General features: G+C 53.7%; 1 long non-coding RNA gene across 1 annotated transcript in view; it reads left to right on the forward strand.

Annotated features, from left to right (window-relative positions):
* Window positions 1-416: 416 nt before the first annotated feature.
* LOC138510866 (uncharacterized) overlaps window positions 417-18,222 on the forward strand; it is a 97,947-nt gene continuing 80,141 nt past the window's right edge. Inside the window, exon 1 of the long non-coding RNA XR_011280437.1 lies at window positions 417-466. This is a non-coding gene — a long non-coding RNA (uncharacterized lncRNA). The remainder of the gene's footprint in view (window positions 467-18,222) is intronic.

Consider the following 18,222-nt stretch of genomic DNA (forward strand, 5'->3'; position numbering starts at 1 on the left):
TAGAAGAAGAGTGGGGGGCACTCCTCGTCACCTAGGAGTCATGTCCTCACAGTCCCACCACTAGCGACCTGCTGTTTAAAACTGTCCCCCAACTTCTCACCCTCCACCTCTCAGCCCCCCCCCCCTTGCCAAAGTCAGTGCAAGGCCTGTCTGCATTCCTGCTGCTGTTGGGAGTGGATGGACGTCCCCACCTCTGGGCACCCCGAGGGGGCTTTCTTTTATTGGTGGAGGGGGCGGGGATGAACTTGCCATGTGATGAGAGAGGGAGTGATTGATGTGCAGAGTTGCAGGGCAGGGCTGGGCAGGTCAGACCAGTGTCGGGCGGGTGGCCCTACCCAGGCAGGCTCTAGGTGATGGGGGTCACATGTCAGACCCTTCCCTAAGAGTAAAAATGCTGCTGGGGAGGGTGCGGAGCCCTCTCTGCCTCTGATCGGCTGGAGGAGACTCCAGGACAAGACGCGGGACAGTAAGTACCCATTAATGAGTGATGGGCAGGGGGCAGGGAGGGGGGGGGGGTAAACTGTAGAATAGACAAATGGATAGATGAGTGAGTGACGTAATGAGCGAGTTCTGTGACGTAAACACCGTACTCTGAGGCGTGCCGTCTCCTCTGTGTGTGAGACACACTTCACTGGTATGGGAGAGAGGGCATTTACACCTCCGCTTGTGTAAACTCAAGGAGTCTGCCCAACAGACACCCGGGAGTCTGGCCCTTAATTACTGAAGCGCCTAGGAGCGGACATTGGGGCTTCTAGGATCCTGCCGGTGCAGTTCTGCGCATGGGATTGGACGGGGCCACCCTTTTCAGTGACTCTTCAGTGACTCCAAGGTCAGAGTGATGACGTCAGGCATTTCTGCATGGTTTGGTGATGGCCAACACATGTTTCGCACAGGGCGCGCTTCCTTGAGGCCTGGCAGTGGGCCCCACATGAAAGACGGCCAGGCTTGCCATAGCCGAGCATTGGTATGGTAATGTGTATTTATATAGCGTCTGCACACAGGCACGTGTTTCAAAGCGCTCAAGGAGGGTGGGAACATGGGGGAAAACAACGGTCCTTGAACTTCTGAGAGGATAATAGTCTGTGCAGGCAGAGCAAGGGCGTAGGTACAGCAAATAGGCCTGACTACGATTCTGCAGTTTTCCAAGTGCAGTTTTCCAAGTGCAATCAAGCAATGATGACAAGGGAGGAAAGACAAATCATGTGCAAGTGCACAGCCTGTTCCAGGGGATGGGGCAGGTGGGCCCAAGTGCACCCAGCTGGAGTGAATGGGAGAGGACTGGTGGGGGTGCCAGTGACCTGTGGGACTCTGAGGTACCCCAGGAGGCCAGACAGCAAGCTATACGGAAACGAGGCGGGAGAGAGGGAAAGACGAGAGCTAGGTTAGCAGGGGGAGGGAGAAAGAGGAGAAGAGGAACGTCTTGAGGAGTTTCCGGAACTTAAGAAGATCAGGCTCAAGACTGAGGGCGGCAGGAAGGCTGTTCCAGAGAGGCCCCTGCTGAGGATGAGGATCTCCCTCCAAATCGCTGCTTGGAGTACCGAAGGTTGGAGGTAGATGAGGGGAGGGCTCGGGAGGGACAGTATTTAGGTAGGCAACGTTGCAGATAGATAGGTCCCAGGACCCAGAATGCATTGCCGGAGTTCTAAACTTATCTCTAGACCTCTGGTGTTGCAGGCATCAGTCGGGCTGCAGCAGAAGAACTGGGCTGTTGTCAGCAATCTCTTCCTGGTGGGGTTGGGGCAGGGGCAATCATGCACTCCAGGGAGGGCTCACCCACCACCCTGTTGGTCAGATAGCTCAGTGAGTTACGCAGGCGCATGGACAGCAGGTCCCAGATTTGAAACCTGCCAGGACCAGCTCAGCCTTTTATCCGTCCATGAGGCAGAGTACTGTTAGAAACAGGTCAATAGTCTGTTATTTGCAGCACTGCGAATCTACAGCACCAAATGCTACATGAGAACACCCATGTCCTTTTTACCAGCTGTTTACATGGTTAGACCTCTCACTTTGCCTCATGTCAGGTGTGAGAAGCTCATGCAGTCCTTTTTATTCTGGAACTGGTAGTCTACCTTTTCCCATGGTAAATGCAGGACTACAAATCCCAGAATCCAAAGCAAAATAACAGACCTGGCGAGTTACCTGCCCTCGTGAGAGCCCTGTCAATAGCTATCATTTGCAATCTGATTCTTTTCTGTCCCTTTCTTGCACATTTGGTGAAAGGAGAAAGGGGAGCGCGGGAGCAGTGTATGGCATTGTCTGGCAGCTTGCTGATGAAATGGTCGAAGCACCAGCTGAGCCTTGTTTATTTCCAGCCGGGCTGTGCTTCCGCCTCTTAATGAGGCCCTAAAGTATGTGGAAAGATTATGGAGGTATAGACAGCGCTGGTCATTGGGCCGGCTCTTGCCGGGTCCAAGATCTGGCATCAGATGTCTGGCTGGATCTTGGGGCTCTGCCTGCCTCAGCACCGGAAAGACAAGGGTTGCTGGGAGTTCCAAGAGGAGTACAATAGATGCCACAGGCCTTGTGGAAAAGCAAAGGTCACGATGGAAAGTGCGCCCTTGGGCAGGTTTCTATAGGGGAAACATCTGCCATTACAATGTGAAACAATTTCCCAGTACAGTCCCGCATGTGGGCAGGGAGGTGTGCATGGCTAGGTAGGGGTGCGGTTGGGCTTCTGCCAGCTGTAGAAAGAAAGAATAGAGAACTACCTGGTGCCAGAGACAGTGCTCCCTCCTCTTCCAGCTGTAGAAAGAAAGAACAGAGAACTGGCTGGGGCCAGAGACAGCGCTCCCTCTTCTTCCAGCTGTAGAAAGAAAGTACAGAGAACTAGCTGGGGCCAGGGACAGCGCTCCCTCTTCTTCCAGCTGTAGAAAGAAAGAACAGAGAACTATCTGGGGCCAGAGACAGTGCTCCCTCTTCTTCCAACTGTAGAAAGAAAGAACAGAGAACCAGCTGGGGCCAGAGACAGTGCTCCCTCTTCTTCCAGCTGTAGAAAGAAAGAACAGAGAACCAGCTGGGGCCAGAGACAGTGCTCCCTCTTCTTCCAGCTGTAGAAGAAAGAACAGAGAACCAGCTGGTGCCAGAGACAGTGCCCTCTCCTCTTCCAGCTGTAGAAAGAAAGAACAGAGAACCAGCTGGTGCCAGAGACAGCGCACCCTCTTCTTCTAGCTGTAGAATGAAAGAACAGAGAACTGGCTGGTGCCAGAGACAGTGCTCCCTGTTCTTCCAGCTGTAGAAAGAAAGAACAGAGAACCAGCTGGGGCCAGAGACAGTGCTCCCTCTTCTTCCAGCTGTAGAAAGAAAGAACAGAGAACCAGCTGGGGCCAGAGACAGTGCTCCCTCTTCTTCCAGCTGTAGAAGAAAGAACACAGAACGAGCTGGTGCCAGAGACAGCACCCCCTCTTCTTCCAGCTGTAGAAAGAAAGAACAGAGAACCAGCTGGTGCCAGAGACAGCGCACCCTCTTCTTCTAGCTGTAGAATGAAAGAACAGAGAACTGGCTGGTGCCAGAGACAGTGCTCCCTGTTCTTCCAGCCGTAAAAGGAAGAACAGAGAAGTGGCTGGTGCCAGAGACAGCGCCCCCTCTTCTTCCAGCTGTAGCAAGAAAGAATAGAGAACTGGCTGGTGCCAGAGACAGCGCCCCCTTTTCTTCCAGCTGTAGAAAGAAAGAACAGAGAACTAGCTGGTGCCAGAGACAGCGCTCCCTCTTCTTCCAGCTGTAGAAAGAAAGAACAAACAACTATCTGGGGCCAGAGACAGTGCTCCCTCTTCTTCCAGCTGTAGAAAGAAAGATCAGAGAACCAGCTGGTGCCAGAGACAGCGCTCCCTCTTCTTCTAGCTGTAGAAAGAAAGAACAGAGAACTGGCTGGTGCCAGAGACAGTGCTCCCTGTTCTTCCAGCCATAAAAGAAAGAACACAGCACTAGCTGGTGCCAGAGACAGCACCCCCTCTTCTTCCTGCTGTAGAAAGAAAGAACAGAGAACTGGCTGGTGCCAGAGACAGCGCTCCCTCTCCTTCCAGCTGTAGAAAGAAAGCACAGAGAACCGGCTGCTGCCAGAGACAGCGCTCCCCCTTCTTCCAGCTGTAGAAAGAAAGAACAGAGAACCGGCTGGGGCCAGAGACAGCACTCCCTCTGCTTCCAGCTGTAGAAGTTAAGAACAGAGAACCGGCTGGTGTCAGAGACAGAGCTCCATCTTCTTCCAGCTGTAGAAAGAACGAACGGAGAACCGGCTGTTGCCAGAGACAGCGCCCCCTCTTCTTCCAGCTGTAGAAAGAAAGAACAGAGAACTGGCTGGTGCCAGAGACAGTGCTTCCTCTTGCTGTAGAAAGAAAGAACAGAGAACTATCTGGTGCCAGAGACAGCGCTCCCTCTTTTTCCAGCTGTAGAAAGAAAGAACAGAGAACTTGCTGGGGCCAGAGACAGTGCTCCATCTTCTTCCAGCTGTAGAAGAAAGAACACAGAACTAGCTGGTGCCAGAGACAGCACCCCCCTTTCTTCCAGCGGTAGAAAGAAAGAACAGAGAACTAGCTGGGGCCAGAGACAGTGCTCACTCTTCTTCTAGCTGTGGAAAGAAAGAACAGAGAACTAGTCGGGCCCAGAGACAGTGCTCCCTCTTTTTCCAGCTGTAGAAAGAAAGAACAGAGAACTAGCTGGGGCCAGAGACAGTGCTCCCTCTTCTTCCAGCAGTAGAACGAAAGAACAGAGAACTAGCTGGGGCCAGAGACAGTGCCCCCTCTTCTTCCAGCTGTTGAAAGAAAGAACAGAGATCCAGCTGGTGCCAGAGACAGCGCTCCCTCTTCTTCCAGCTGTAGAAAGAAAGAACAGAGAACCAGCTGGTGCCAGAGACAGCACCCCCCTTTCTTCAAGCGGTAGAAAGAAAGAACAGAGAACTAGCTGGGGCCAGAGACAGTGCTCACTCTTCTTCTAGCTGTGGAAAGAAAGAACAGAGAACTAGTCGGGCCCAGAGACAGTGCTCCCTCTTCTTCCAGCTGTAGAAAGAAAGAACAGAGAACTAGCTGGGGCCAGAGACAGTGCTCCCTCTTCTTCCAGCAGTAGAACGAAAGAACAGAGAACTAGCTGGTGCCAGAGACAGTGCCCCCTCTTCTTCCAGCTGTTGAAAGAAAGAACAGAGATCCAGCTGGTGCCAGAGACAGTGCTCCCTCTTCTTCCAGCTGTAGAAATAAAGAACACAGAACCAGCTGGTGCCAGAGACAACACCCCCCTTTCTTCCAGCAGTAGAAAGAAAGAACAGAGAACTAGCTGGGGCCAGAGACAGTGCTCACTCTTCTTCCAGCTGTAGAAAGAAAGAACAGAGAACTAGCTGGGGCCAGAGACAGTACTCCCTCTTCTTCCAGCGGTAGAAAGAAAGAACCGAGAACTAGCTGGGCCAGAGGCAGTGCTCCCTCTTCTTCCAGCAGTAGAACGAAAGAACAGAGAACTAGCTGGGGCCAGAGACAGTGCTCCCTCTTCTTCCAGCTGTTGAAAGAAAAAACAGAGAACTAGCTGGGGCCAGAGACAGTGCTCCCTCTTCTTCCAGCTGTGGAAGAAAGAACACAGAACGAGCTGGTGCCAGAGACAGCACCCCCTCTTCTTCCAGCTGTAGAAAGAAAGAACAGAGAACTAGCTGGTGCCAGAGACAGTGCTCCCTCTTCTTCCAGCTGTAGAAGAAAAACAGAGAACTAGCTGGTGCCCGAGACAGCGCTCCCTCTTCTTCCAGCTGTAGAAAAAAAGAACAGAGAACTGGCTGGTGTCAGAGACAGCGCTCCCTCTTCTTCCAGCTGTAGAAAGAAAGAAAGAACAGAGACCTAGCTGGGGCCAGAGACAGTGCTCCCTCTTCTTCCAGCAGTAGAAAGAAAGAACAGAGAACTAGCTGGTGCCAGAGACAGTGCTCCCTCTTCTTCCAACTGTTGAAAGAAAGAACAGAGATCTAGCTGGTGCCAGAGACAGCGCCCCCTCTTCTTCCAACTGTAGAAAGAAAGAACAGAGAACTAGCTGGGGCCAGAGACAGCGCTCCCTCTTCTTCCAGCTGTAGAAAGAAAGAACAGAGAACTGGCTGGTCCCAGAGACAGCTCCCCCCTCTTCTTCCAACTGTAGAAAGAAAGAACAGAGAACTAGCTGGTGCCAGAGATAGCGCTCCCTTTTCTTCCAGCTGTAGAAAGAAAGTAGAAAGAACAGAGAACTGGCTGGGGCCAGAGACAGCGCTTCCTCTTCTTCGAGCTGTAGAAAGAAAGAACAGAGAACTAGCTGGTGCCAGAGACAGCGCCCCCTCTTCTTCCAGCTGTAGAAAGAAAGAACAGAGAACAAGCTGGTGCCAGAGACAGTGCTCACTCCTCCTCCAGCTGCAGAAAGAAAGAACAGAGAATTAGCTGGTGCCAGAGACAGTGCTCCCTCAACCCCCCTCTTGATACGCCCGCTTATTTTGCAGTCTTGCTGTGCTCAGATAAGGGCCTTTTCGTTGACAAGTTGCTGTTCATGTTTGCAGCGAAGCTAAAGCATGATATTCTGCAGCAAAGCATGGCGGGGAACGTGCATTGACTCACAGTGAAGATTGGGGAATGTCACAATTGTACATGTTTTTCGTACCATATTTCTCCTTATGTTTACAAAAGATAACTTGAAAGCGACACACACCATGGTAAGGGCCGCACACTAATATATAAATCCTTATAATATGTGTGTGTGTGCCTACCCTACTATAGTCTGTGTACTTTTCATGGCATCTTTTATAAAGCGGAGCATTGTTGAAAGCCAGACATGGGGTTGAGGAGGGGGAATGATGAGAGGGCAAGTAAGTCATGAATATTTGCCCAGGGTGTGGCCAGAGAGTTTGCAATCCTGGAGACTGGAGTGGGTATTTTCCCTGATTGAGACCCTGTGCTGCTTTCCACCAAGGAAAAGAAACGTGTGTGTGTGGACAGTGTCGCTTTTTTTCAGTGGGCTGCCGCAGCACCCCTTGGGTGTTTTGAGGCCGGCAAGCTTGCTCAAGTGTTTGGCTACCAGGATTACCCCCAGGTTGTCACGTTCCCAGTGTTGACGCTTACCCACAAGAGCACACGAAATTGTCTCATATTTGGATATTTTCTTTTCCTTGAAATATTGCACTATAGATTGTGGGGTTTAAAAGGTGAGAACTTTTTATGCTTTACCAGCGCAGTGATTGAAAAGAAGTAGCATGAAAGAAATTGCACCCATTTCTACTCTTTGATTTTAAAGATTTCCTTTGAGCGGATTTCAACTGCCAGCTCCGCCCACCCTCTGAACTCCACCCCTCCTCCAAACTCCACCCCTACCCCGACCCTTGTGGGTGTAAGGTCGGGCCCCTTTGCCTTGACTTGGACCTCCGGTCTACAGGATAAGTATAAGACTGCGCGCACCACGCTGCGTGGGAACAAAACCAGGCGGAGACGGAGTAAGCTGCTCCCCGTCTCTATTCAACGCCATCCAGTTACAGACTGCCTTTCCCCCTTCCCCTCCATGCCCTGGTCCTGCCCTCCCCGGACTACAACCCCCGACACTAGACCCCCCACCCCCTAATTTATACGCTACCAACAATATCAACAAAGCAACTTTACTCCATTTCTTCAATGAGTCTGCAGGGTTTGGATCAAGCCCTTTGTGGACAAAAGGTCCCTAGTTCGGGCCTCTCCCTCGGGTCGTCAGTTCCACCTTTCTCCTGGCTCCAAGAATCCAACTCCTCTCCATCTCCTTGACATGACTCTTCTGAGGAATCCCCTCTTTCATCTTCTTGTGATCCCTGTCGTGGCTCTTGCAGTGTCCCAGACACTCTCTTGAAGTGTGACGAGTTCCTGGTCACCTGACGTTGGTTCCCTTCCGCAGTGACAAGTGAGCCCTTCTTTCTGGTGATGATGAGTGGATCTTCATGAAAGAAGGTTTCCCCTTTGCTGGTCCTGGTTTGCTTCACAGCCGCCACGTCCGCTAGCTCTTGAGTGGATGCTCTTGCTTGCCTCCTTTAATCAGCGGAGGCCTTCACCATTTCTTTTGATTAGAAGTCCCTATTTCTCATCTCTTTGTCTTCCTCCTTGCGTTTAACAGCCCCATTGTGGTGATGCAGTCTGGTGCGAACACTCCATGCAAACATGGCTTCAGTAGGGCACTTGCCTGTCGAGCTGTGAGGTGCTCTCCTATAATCCCTCAATAGTTGATGGAGCACTTGCTCATAAGGTTGCCTTGTCAATTGTGATATTTGCAGTGTTCACTTCAGGTTGGCCATAAATCTTTCAATCATGCCATTTGCCTAGGGCCACAATGGCGTCCCCTTCCTGTGTTTGAAGCCCATACATTCTGCAAAGTCACGGAAGGCTTGGCTCGTGAAAGGTGGCCCGTTATCAGATTTGACCTGCTGGGGGATGCCATAGGCCGTGAAGATCATGTCCAACACAGGAATGACATGATGGGCCGCCGTGGATGAGATCACCTGTGCCTCTGGGTATCTGGAATATTCATCCATCACTGCCACCACATATTTCCCCCTTCCACTGGGCCAAAGAAGTCTATGGCAACCTCATCCACACACCTTCAGGTAATGGTGACATGTTCAGTGGTTCAGGGTGACTTGCAGGGGTGAGGAGACTGCATGTGGGGCAATCTTTCAGTAAATCTTCCACCATTCCATCCAGTTGTGGAAACCACATCCTCTAGCGGAGCATTCTTTTTGTTGAAACTATCCCTCAGTGTCCATGATGTGCAAGGTCTAGCACTCGTCTCTTGAGCTGATTCGGTATGATGTTCTTGTTCCCTTTTAAGAGTAAATTCTCTTCTGACAGCGCTAGCTCATCTCTAACCAGTAGTAGACCGCCCACATCCTTCCTTGTCGCAGCTGACTCCCCTTTGCTTCTTTCTTTAGCTAACCACCATTTCCCTGTCTTCAGCCCCTCCGTTATTATCTGAAATGCACTGTCATCCTCCACCGCCTTCGCTAACTCTAGGAGTTCTATGTCTTGCAGGACAGTTTGCTGGATGAGGCATCTGATGTAGCAATCGGCCACCAACGGTTCTGGGGTTTGTTATTGTCTGGGGTGGCGTGACAAGAAGTCAGCTGGATTGTCCTCCTTCCCTGGTCTTTGGATGATATTGAAAGAGTAGTCTTGTAGCCACAGGCCCCATCGTGCGATGCTGGGCGGCATTTTCGCCTGTGGGTTGCCATAGAAGAACAGCAATGCTTGGTGGTTCGTTATGATTGTGAAAGTTGTTCCGTATAGGTACAAGTGGAAATGCTTGCAGGCACACATGACATCTAAGCTTTCTCTTTCTTCTTGGGAATAGGCTTGTTCAGTTTTTGACCAGAGTCTGCTCGCATATGAGACAATGTGTCTCTGTTGTGAGCCATCAGGGCTCTTCTGTGCTAATATAGCCCCGAGACCCACCAGGCTCGCATCGACCGTCAGTTCGGTCTCCCTGTCCGCGTCGAAGTAGGCCATGATTTCCGCCCTTGCTATCCTGCCATGAATGGCTGCAAAGCTTGCTTGGCACTCTGTTGACCAGTGAAAAGGAGTATGTTGCTTAGTCTAGACAGTAGTCTCAGTGGTTCACTTATCGTTGCAAAGTCCTTGATGTAACAAGCACAATAACTCGGCAGGCCCAAAAACGAACAAAGTTCTGACACGTTAGTTGGTGGCGATGTCTAGTTTAGTGCATGTACCTTCTCCGGATGGATTGGCTGCTTCTAGGGCCATGCATACTGACGCCAGTGTGTCATTGTGCCTTTCCCTTGTTGTGCCGAAGACCAAGATGTCGTTGCTGCAATTGATACAGTTCAGGATATGCTTGATCACATTGTGTATTCCCGCCTGGAAGATTACGGTTGCTGAAGAGACGCCGGAGCAACGAATGTTGTAATGTACCTGCTCTCTGGGTGTAAGACTTGCTGATGGTCCCCTTTATTCAAGTCCAGTTTCAAAAAGACTTTTGCGCCGTTTAGGAAATGAACCATGTCCGTGATGCTGAGGGCTAGATGCCTCCCCCATTTGATGGCTTCATTAGGCCTTCTCATGTCCACGCATAGTCAGATGGTATCTGACCCTTTCTTTGGGACGGGCACAAATGAACGGCACCCATGGCGTGGGCCCGGACTCTGGTTCAATGATGTCTTGGCTTAACAGCATGTGTAGCTCTTCTTCCACTTGACACTGGATATTCACTGGGATTCCCCAGTAATGCTGCCCCATCAGTCGTACTTCTGGGTCAATGTGAAGCGTGATTTGGTGATTCCGTAGTTTGCCGATTCCTTTGAACAGGGCCGGCTAAAGCTGTTCTATTCTGTCCACATTATCATTGTATTTATGGACCATGAGCTCGTAGAGGATGTGAATTAGGCCCATTTTGATTGCTGTCTTGAAGCTCATGATGAACCCTGACTCTGTAGGGGTGGAGATCACGAGTACTGGTATGTCCATAGTCTGTGTCTAGTATCGACAGTGTGCCTCAAATTGCCCCGAGCACAGCAACAGGATTTTTGAGCCATATGGGTAGATGTCTCCTTCCGCTCGGCGTGGGCCCACCGGGGCGTACCCAGGATTATCTAACTATTGGGGCCTGAAGCTAATGTAGTTGAGCCCACCGGGGCGTAGCAGTGATTATCTACCTAGTGGGGCCTGAAGCTAATGTAGTTGGGCCCACCGGGGTGTATCTGACTAGTGGGGCCTGAAGCTAATGTAGTTGGGCCCACCGGGGCGTAGACAGGATTATCTAACTAGTAGGGGCTGAAGCTAATGTAGTTGGGCGCACCGGAGCATAGCCAGGATTGTCTAACTAGTAAGGCCTACCGGGGCGTAGCCAGGATTATCTAACTAGTGGGGCCTGAAGCTAATGTAGTTGGGCTCACTGGGGCGTAGCCAGGATTGTCTAACTAGTAAGACCCACCAGGGCGTAGCCAGGATTATCTAACTAGTGGGGCCTGAAGCTAATGTAGTTGGGCCCACCGGGGCGTAGCAGTGATTATCTAACTAGTTGGGCCTGAAGCTAATGTAGTTGGGCCCACCGGGGCGTACCCAGGATTATCTAACTATTGGGGCCTGAAGCTAATGTAGTTGGGCCAACCGGTGCGTACCCAGGATTATCTGACTAGTGGGGCCTGAAGCTAATGTAGTTGAGCCCACCGGGGCTTAGCCAGGATTATCTAACTAGTGGGGCCTGAAGCTAATGTAGTGGGGCCCACGGGGCGTAGCCAGGATTATCTAACTAGTGGTGTCTGAAGCTAATGTAGTGGGGCCCACGGGGCGTAGCCAGGATTATCTAACTAGTGGGGCCTGAAGCTAATGTAGTGGGACCCACGGGGCGTAGCCAGGATTATCTAACTAGTGGGGCCTGAAACTAATGTAGTAGGGCCCACCGGGGCGTAGCCAGGATTATCTAACTAGTGGGGCCTGAAGCTAATGTAGTGGGGCCCACCGGGGCGTAGCCAGGATTATCTAACTAGTGGGGCCTGAAGCTAATGTAGTGGGGCCCACGGGGCGTAGCCAGGATTATCTAACTAGTGGGGCCTCAAGCTAATGTAGTGGGACCCACGGGGCGTAGCCAGGATTATCTAACTAGTGGGGCCTGAAACTAATGTAGTGGGGCCCACCGGGGCGTAGCCAGGATTATCTAACTAGTGGGGCCTGAAGCTAATGTAGTGGGGCTCACCGGGGCGTAGCCAGGATTATCTAACTAGTGGGGCCTGAAACTAAGGTAGTGGGGCCCACCGGGGCGTAGCCAGGATTATCTAACTAGTGGGGCCTGAAGCTAATGTAGTGGGGCCCACCGGGGCGTAGCCAGGATTATCTAACTAGTGGGGCCTGAAGCTAATGTAGTGGGGCCCACGGGGCGTAGCCAGGATTATCTAACTAGTGGGGCCTGAAGCTAATGTAGTGGGGCCCACTGGGGCGTAGCCAGGATTATCTAACTAGTGGGGCCTGAAGCTAATCTAGTGGGGCCCACGGGGCGTAGCCAGGATTATCTAACTAGTGGGGCCTGAAGCTAATGTAGTGGGGCCCACCGGGGCGTAGGCAGGATTATCTAACTAGTGTGGCCTGAAGCTAATCTAGTGGGGCCCACGGGGCGTAGCCAGGATTATCTAACTAGTGGGGCCTGAAGCTAATGTAGTGGGGCCCACCGGGGCGTAGCCAGGATTATCTAACTAGTGGGGCCTGAAGCTAATGTAGTGGGGCTTTGCACACTCAGACCTTACCCTGTGTACGTCTCTGCTGCGCACTGGAATGTCTTGTGTGTGTGGGCACCATGCTAGGATCCGGATTCAGCCCCAGGCTTGCACTTTTATCAGCGAATGCAGAGAGGAGAGGCGGAGAGATCGCCGGTCCCACCCATTCAGACCAATCCCTGACTCACAGCCCACAGACTCTACACAGTCTGCAAATGTACACTATCTTTCCTGGCACTATTGCGCTCATCTACTAAAGTGGTGACCCCTCCTTCCCCTGAGGTATTTTGGAACAGTAGCTTGGACACCCCCTTCTCAGCGTCGGCCCCCATCTTTGTCTCCATTTCAATGTAGCTGTTCGCCTGGGGCAACCAGAGCAGGGCCAGGACAATGTGCATATGTGCGCCCCACCCTGGAGTTCTGCGTATTGTTTGGGGAGGTGGCAGCGAGCTCGCCCTTTGCTTTTCTTTTTACATTCCCCCTGAGCTCCAATAAATGCAGGTTTCACGTCCACCCCCAGCCCCTTTTCAAATGATTTGGGACAAACATGTTCCCCATTGTGGGTAAAGTTAAGCAGGCTTTTGTCTCCCTGCCCCCCCAAATCCCTCTCTCTCTATCCGCACACAACCTACCACCACTCTCTCTACCCCACCCGCCTTACCTCCACTCTCTTTCTACCCCCTTCCACCCAAATTACCGCCACTCCTCTACCCCCATCCAGCCATCCTGCCCCACTTGCTATAGGCCCACCCACTCACTGTACCCCACTCACTCTCTAACCCCAAATACCTACCCTACCCCACTCTCTCCACACCCTCACCACCCACCCTACCTCCCGTCGCTCTCTACCCCCAACCACCCATTCCACTCTCTCTCTCGTCCCCACCGACCCAACCCCCACTGTCTCTCTACCCCTACTCTATAGCTACTGCCATCCACCCACCCTACCCCCACTCTGTCTGCCCCCACCCACCCACTCTACCACACTCTATATACCCCACCACCCACCCTACCCCCAAACAGTCTCCCCCACCCACCCACAATCCAACCACTCTTGCTACCCCCAACCACCCACCCTATTTCCACTCTCTCTACCCCAACTCACCCTACCCTCACTCTCTCTACCCCAACCACACCTACCCCCACTCTCTCTACACCCACCTACCCTGACTCTCTCTCTACCTCCACTCTCTCACTCTACACCCACTCACCCTCCCTACCCCTACTCTCTCTACTCCACCCACCAACACACTCTCTCTAGCCTACCCACCCACCCTACCCCCACTCTACCACCCACTCCCACCCACCTCCACTCTCTCTCTACCATCACCCACCCAACCTCCCCCCACTCTATCTAGCCCGACCCACCCAACCAGCCCCCACTCTCTCTACCACCACCCATCCACCCAATCCCACAAGCTCTCTAACCCCACCCACCCACCCTACCCCCTCTCACTCTACACTATCCTTACCCTCTCTGACCCCCAAACCCTACTCTCTGGATCTCCTCCATCCCATTATGCCCACACCCTCTCTACCTCCACCCACCCACCCTACCATCACTCTCTCAACCCCCACCCACCCTTAATGCACTCTGCCTACCCCATCTACTCACCCTACCCCATCTCTCTCTACAATACCACTACTGTCTCTACTCCCAGCTTACCCCTATTCTCTCTATCCTCAAAAGACTAGCCCCACTCTCTCTACCCCAAACACCCCACCCAACCACCCTACCTCCACTCTCTCTCTCCCACCCACATTACCCCCACTTTCTCTACCCAATCCACCACCCTACCCCAACTCTCTGTACCCCGTCCACCATACCCCACTCGCTCTCTACAATACCCCCACTCCCTCTACCCCCATCCACCCACTCTACCCTCATTCTCTATCCACACCCACCACCGACACTACCCCCACTCTCTAACCCAACTCACCCTGCCCCCAGTCTCTCTATCCCCATTCATCCTACCCCTACTCTCTCTACCCCCACCCACCCACCCCTATTCACTTTAGTCCCACCCACCCAGCCTAGCCCCACTCTCTCTAACCCACACATCCCAACCACCCACCCTATCTACCCCCATCCGCCACCCTATGCTGACTCTCTCTGCCCCCACCCACCCTACCACCAATATCCCTACCCCCACCCACCTTCCCTACCCCACTCTCTCTACCCCATCGACCACCTACCCCATCTCTAACTACCCCATCCATCCTACTCCCACTCTCTCTACCCCCACTCCTCTACCCCATCCATCCAACCTACCCCAGCCTCTTTACCCCCACACACCCAGTCTACCCCATTCTCTTTCTACCACAACCACTCCTCTGCCCCATCCATCCACCCTAACCCACTCTCTATACCCCACCCAACCCCCCCACCCCACTATTTATACCCCAAACCACCCACCCCACCCCCACTCTCTGTCTACCCTCACCCACACACCCCACCCACCCACCAAGCCACCATACCCACATTCGCTCTGCCTCCACCCACCCAGCCTACCTCCACCGTCTCTAACCCCACCCTACCACCACTCTTTTTACCCCCACCCAACCTACCCCCACTCTCTCTGCCCATCCTCCCACCCCCACTCCTCTCCTCCCATTTACCCAACCTACCCCACTCTCTATACCCCCACACAACCAACTCACCCACTCTCTTTCTACCCCCACCCATCCAAGAGACCGCCACTCCTCTACCCCCATCCAGCCACCCTACCCCACTTGCTATAGGCCCACCCACACACTGTACCCCCAGTCTCTCTCTACTCCCAACTACTCACCCGACCTCACTCTCTCTCTACCCTCACCCACCCACCTTACCTCCACTCGCTCTCTCTCCCCACCTATCCACCCTACCCCCTATGTCTCTCTACCCCCACTCTATAGCTAGCGCCATCCACCCATCCTCATCCCACTCTCTGTGCCCCCACCCACTCTACCACACTCTATGTACCCGCAACCACCCATGCTACCTCCACACAGTCTGTTCCCACCCACCCACAATACAATCACTCTTGCTACCCCCAACCAACCACACTATTCCCACTCTCTCTACCCCAACCCACCCTACTCTCACTCTCTCTACCCCAACCCACTCTACTCTCACTTTCTCTACCTCAACAAACCCTAACCCCAGTCTATCTAAACCCACCCACCCACCTACCCTAACTTTCTCTCTAACCCCAACTCTCAGACTCTACACCCACTCACCCTCTCTACCCCTACTCCATCTACCCCACCCACCAACCCACTCTCTCTAGCCTACCCTCCCACCCTTCCCCCACTCTACCACCCCCTCCTGCTCTACCTCCACTCTCTCTCTACCCCAACTCCCTCTCTACCCTCACCCACCCATCCTACCCCCACTCTATCTACCAATGCCCCCACTCTCTCTACCACCACCCATCCACCCAATCGGCACTCTCTAACACCAACCACCAACCCTACCCCCTCTCGCTCTACAATATCCCTACCCACTCTACCCCCACCGCCCGCCCACCCTAGCCCCACTCTCTGGACCTCCTCCAACCCACTATACCCACACCCTCTCTACCTCCACGAACAAACCCTACCACACTCTCTATACCTCCACTAACCCCCCCTGCCCCCACTCTCTCAACCCCCACCCACAATAACCCTACTCTCTCTACCCCCACCCACTAACCCTGCCCCCTCTCTCTCTACCATCACCCACCCACCCTACCCCGCTCTCTCTCTACAATATCCCTACCCTCTATACCCCCTCCACCCACGCACCCTACCCCCACTCGCTGGACCTCCACCAACCCACTATGCCCACATCCTCTCTACCTCCACCCACTCACTCTACCCCCACTCTCTCTACCTCCCTAACCCACCCTAGCTCCACTCTCTCACCCCCCGCCCACACTACCCACACTCTCACTACCCCCACCAACACTACCCCACTCTCCCTCTACAATACCCCCACTCTCTCTAACCCCACCCACCCACTGTACCCCCACTTTCTACCCCACCTAGTCCCACCCACTGACACTATTCCCACTCTCTCTAACCCATCTCACCCTACCCCCAATCACTCTACCACCACCCACCCTACCTCCACTCTCCCCACAGCCACCCTTCCTGCACTCTACCTAACCCCATCTACTCACCCTACCCCATCTCTCCCTACAATACCGCCACTCCCTCTACCCCCTCTCACCTACCCTACCCCTATTCTCTCTAGCCCCAAAAGACTAGCCCCACTCTCTCACCCCAAACACCCCAACCACCCACCCCACCCCCACTCTCTCTGCCCCACCCACATTACCCCCATTTTCCCTACCCCAACCACCCACCCTGCCCCCACTTGCTCTACCCCATCCACCACCCCACCCCAACTCTCTCTACCCCACCCACCATACCCCACTCTCTCTCTCTACAATACCCAATCTCCCTCTACCCCCACTCTCTACCCACACCCACCCCCGACAATACCTCCACTCTCTCTACCCAACTCACCCTACACCCTGTCTCTCTATCCCCATCCACCCTACCACCACTCTCTCTACTCCCATCCACCCCTATTCTCTCTAGCCCTACCCACCCAGTCTAGCCCCACCCTCTCTAACCCACACATCCCAACCACCCACCCTACCCCCACTCTATCTACCCCCATCTGCCACCCTACCCTGACTCTCTCTGCCCCCACCCACCCTCCCTAACCCCATTGTCTCTATCCCATCCACCCTACTTCCACTCTCTCTACCCCCACTCTCAGCCCCCATCCATCCAACCTACCCCCACTCCTCTACCCCATCCATCCAACCCACCCCAGTCTCTTTACCCCCACACAGCCAGCCGACCCCCATTCTATTTCTACCCCTACCCACCCGACACCCACTCTTTTACCCCATCCATCCACCCTACCCCACTCTCTATACCCCCTTCCAACTACCCTACACCACTCTCTGTACCCCCACCCACCCACCCTACCACCTATTTGTCTACCCTCACCCACACACCCTACACCCACTATCTCTCTATCCCCAGCCACCCACCAACCCACACTCTCTCTGCCTCCACCAACTCAGCCTACCTCCACTATCTCTAACCGCACCCTACCACACTCTCTTTCCCCCCGCTTATCCTACCCCAACTCTCTCTGCCCCATCCTCCCACCCTACCCTCACTCCTCTACCCCCTATTCGGCCAACCTACCCCACTCTCTATACGCCCACACACCCAACCCCCACACTCTCTTTCTACCCCGCCCACCCAAATTACTGCCACTCCTCTACCCCATCCAGCCACCATATCCCACTTGCAATAGGCCCACCAACACACTGTACCCCCACTCTCTCTCTACCCCAACCACCCACCCCACCCCCACTCTCTGTCCACCCTCACCCACCCACCCTACCTCCACTCATTCTCTACTCTCAACGACCCACCCCACTGACTCTCTCTTCCCACCGACCTCTACCCCCACTCTATAGCTAGCACCATCCACCCATCCTACCCCTACTCTCTCTGCCCCCACCCACCCACTCTACCACATTCTATATGCCTGCACCCACCTACCCTACCCCCACACAGTCTCCCTGCACCCCCTGCACCCACCCACACTATAGCCACTCTTGCTACCCCAAACACCCACCCTATTCCCACTCTCCCTACCCCAACCCACCCTACTCTCACTCTCTCTACCCCCACTTTCTCTACACCCACCCACCTACCCTGACTCTCTCTACCCCCACTCACTCACTCTACACGCACTCACCCTCCCTACCCACACGCCCTCTACCCCACCCACCAACCCACTCTCTCTAGCCTACCTACCCACCCTACCACCTCTTTACCACCCCCTTCCCACCCTACCGCCACACTCTCTCTACCCCCACTCTCTCTACCACCACCCATCCACCCAACCCATGTTCTCTCTCTACACTCTCTACAATATCCCTACCCTCACTACTCCCACAAACACACCCACCCTACCCCCACTCGCTGGACCTCCACGAACCCACTATGCCCACACCCTCTCTACCTCCACTCACTCACCCTACCCCCACTCTCTCTACCTCCACTAACCC

Source organism: Ambystoma mexicanum, chromosome 6p (genome assembly GCF_040938575.1).
Source record: "Ambystoma mexicanum isolate Mex_15411 chromosome 6p, UKY_AmexF1_1, whole genome shotgun sequence".
NCBI classification, from domain to species: Eukaryota; Metazoa; Chordata; class Amphibia; order Caudata; family Ambystomatidae; genus Ambystoma; species Ambystoma mexicanum.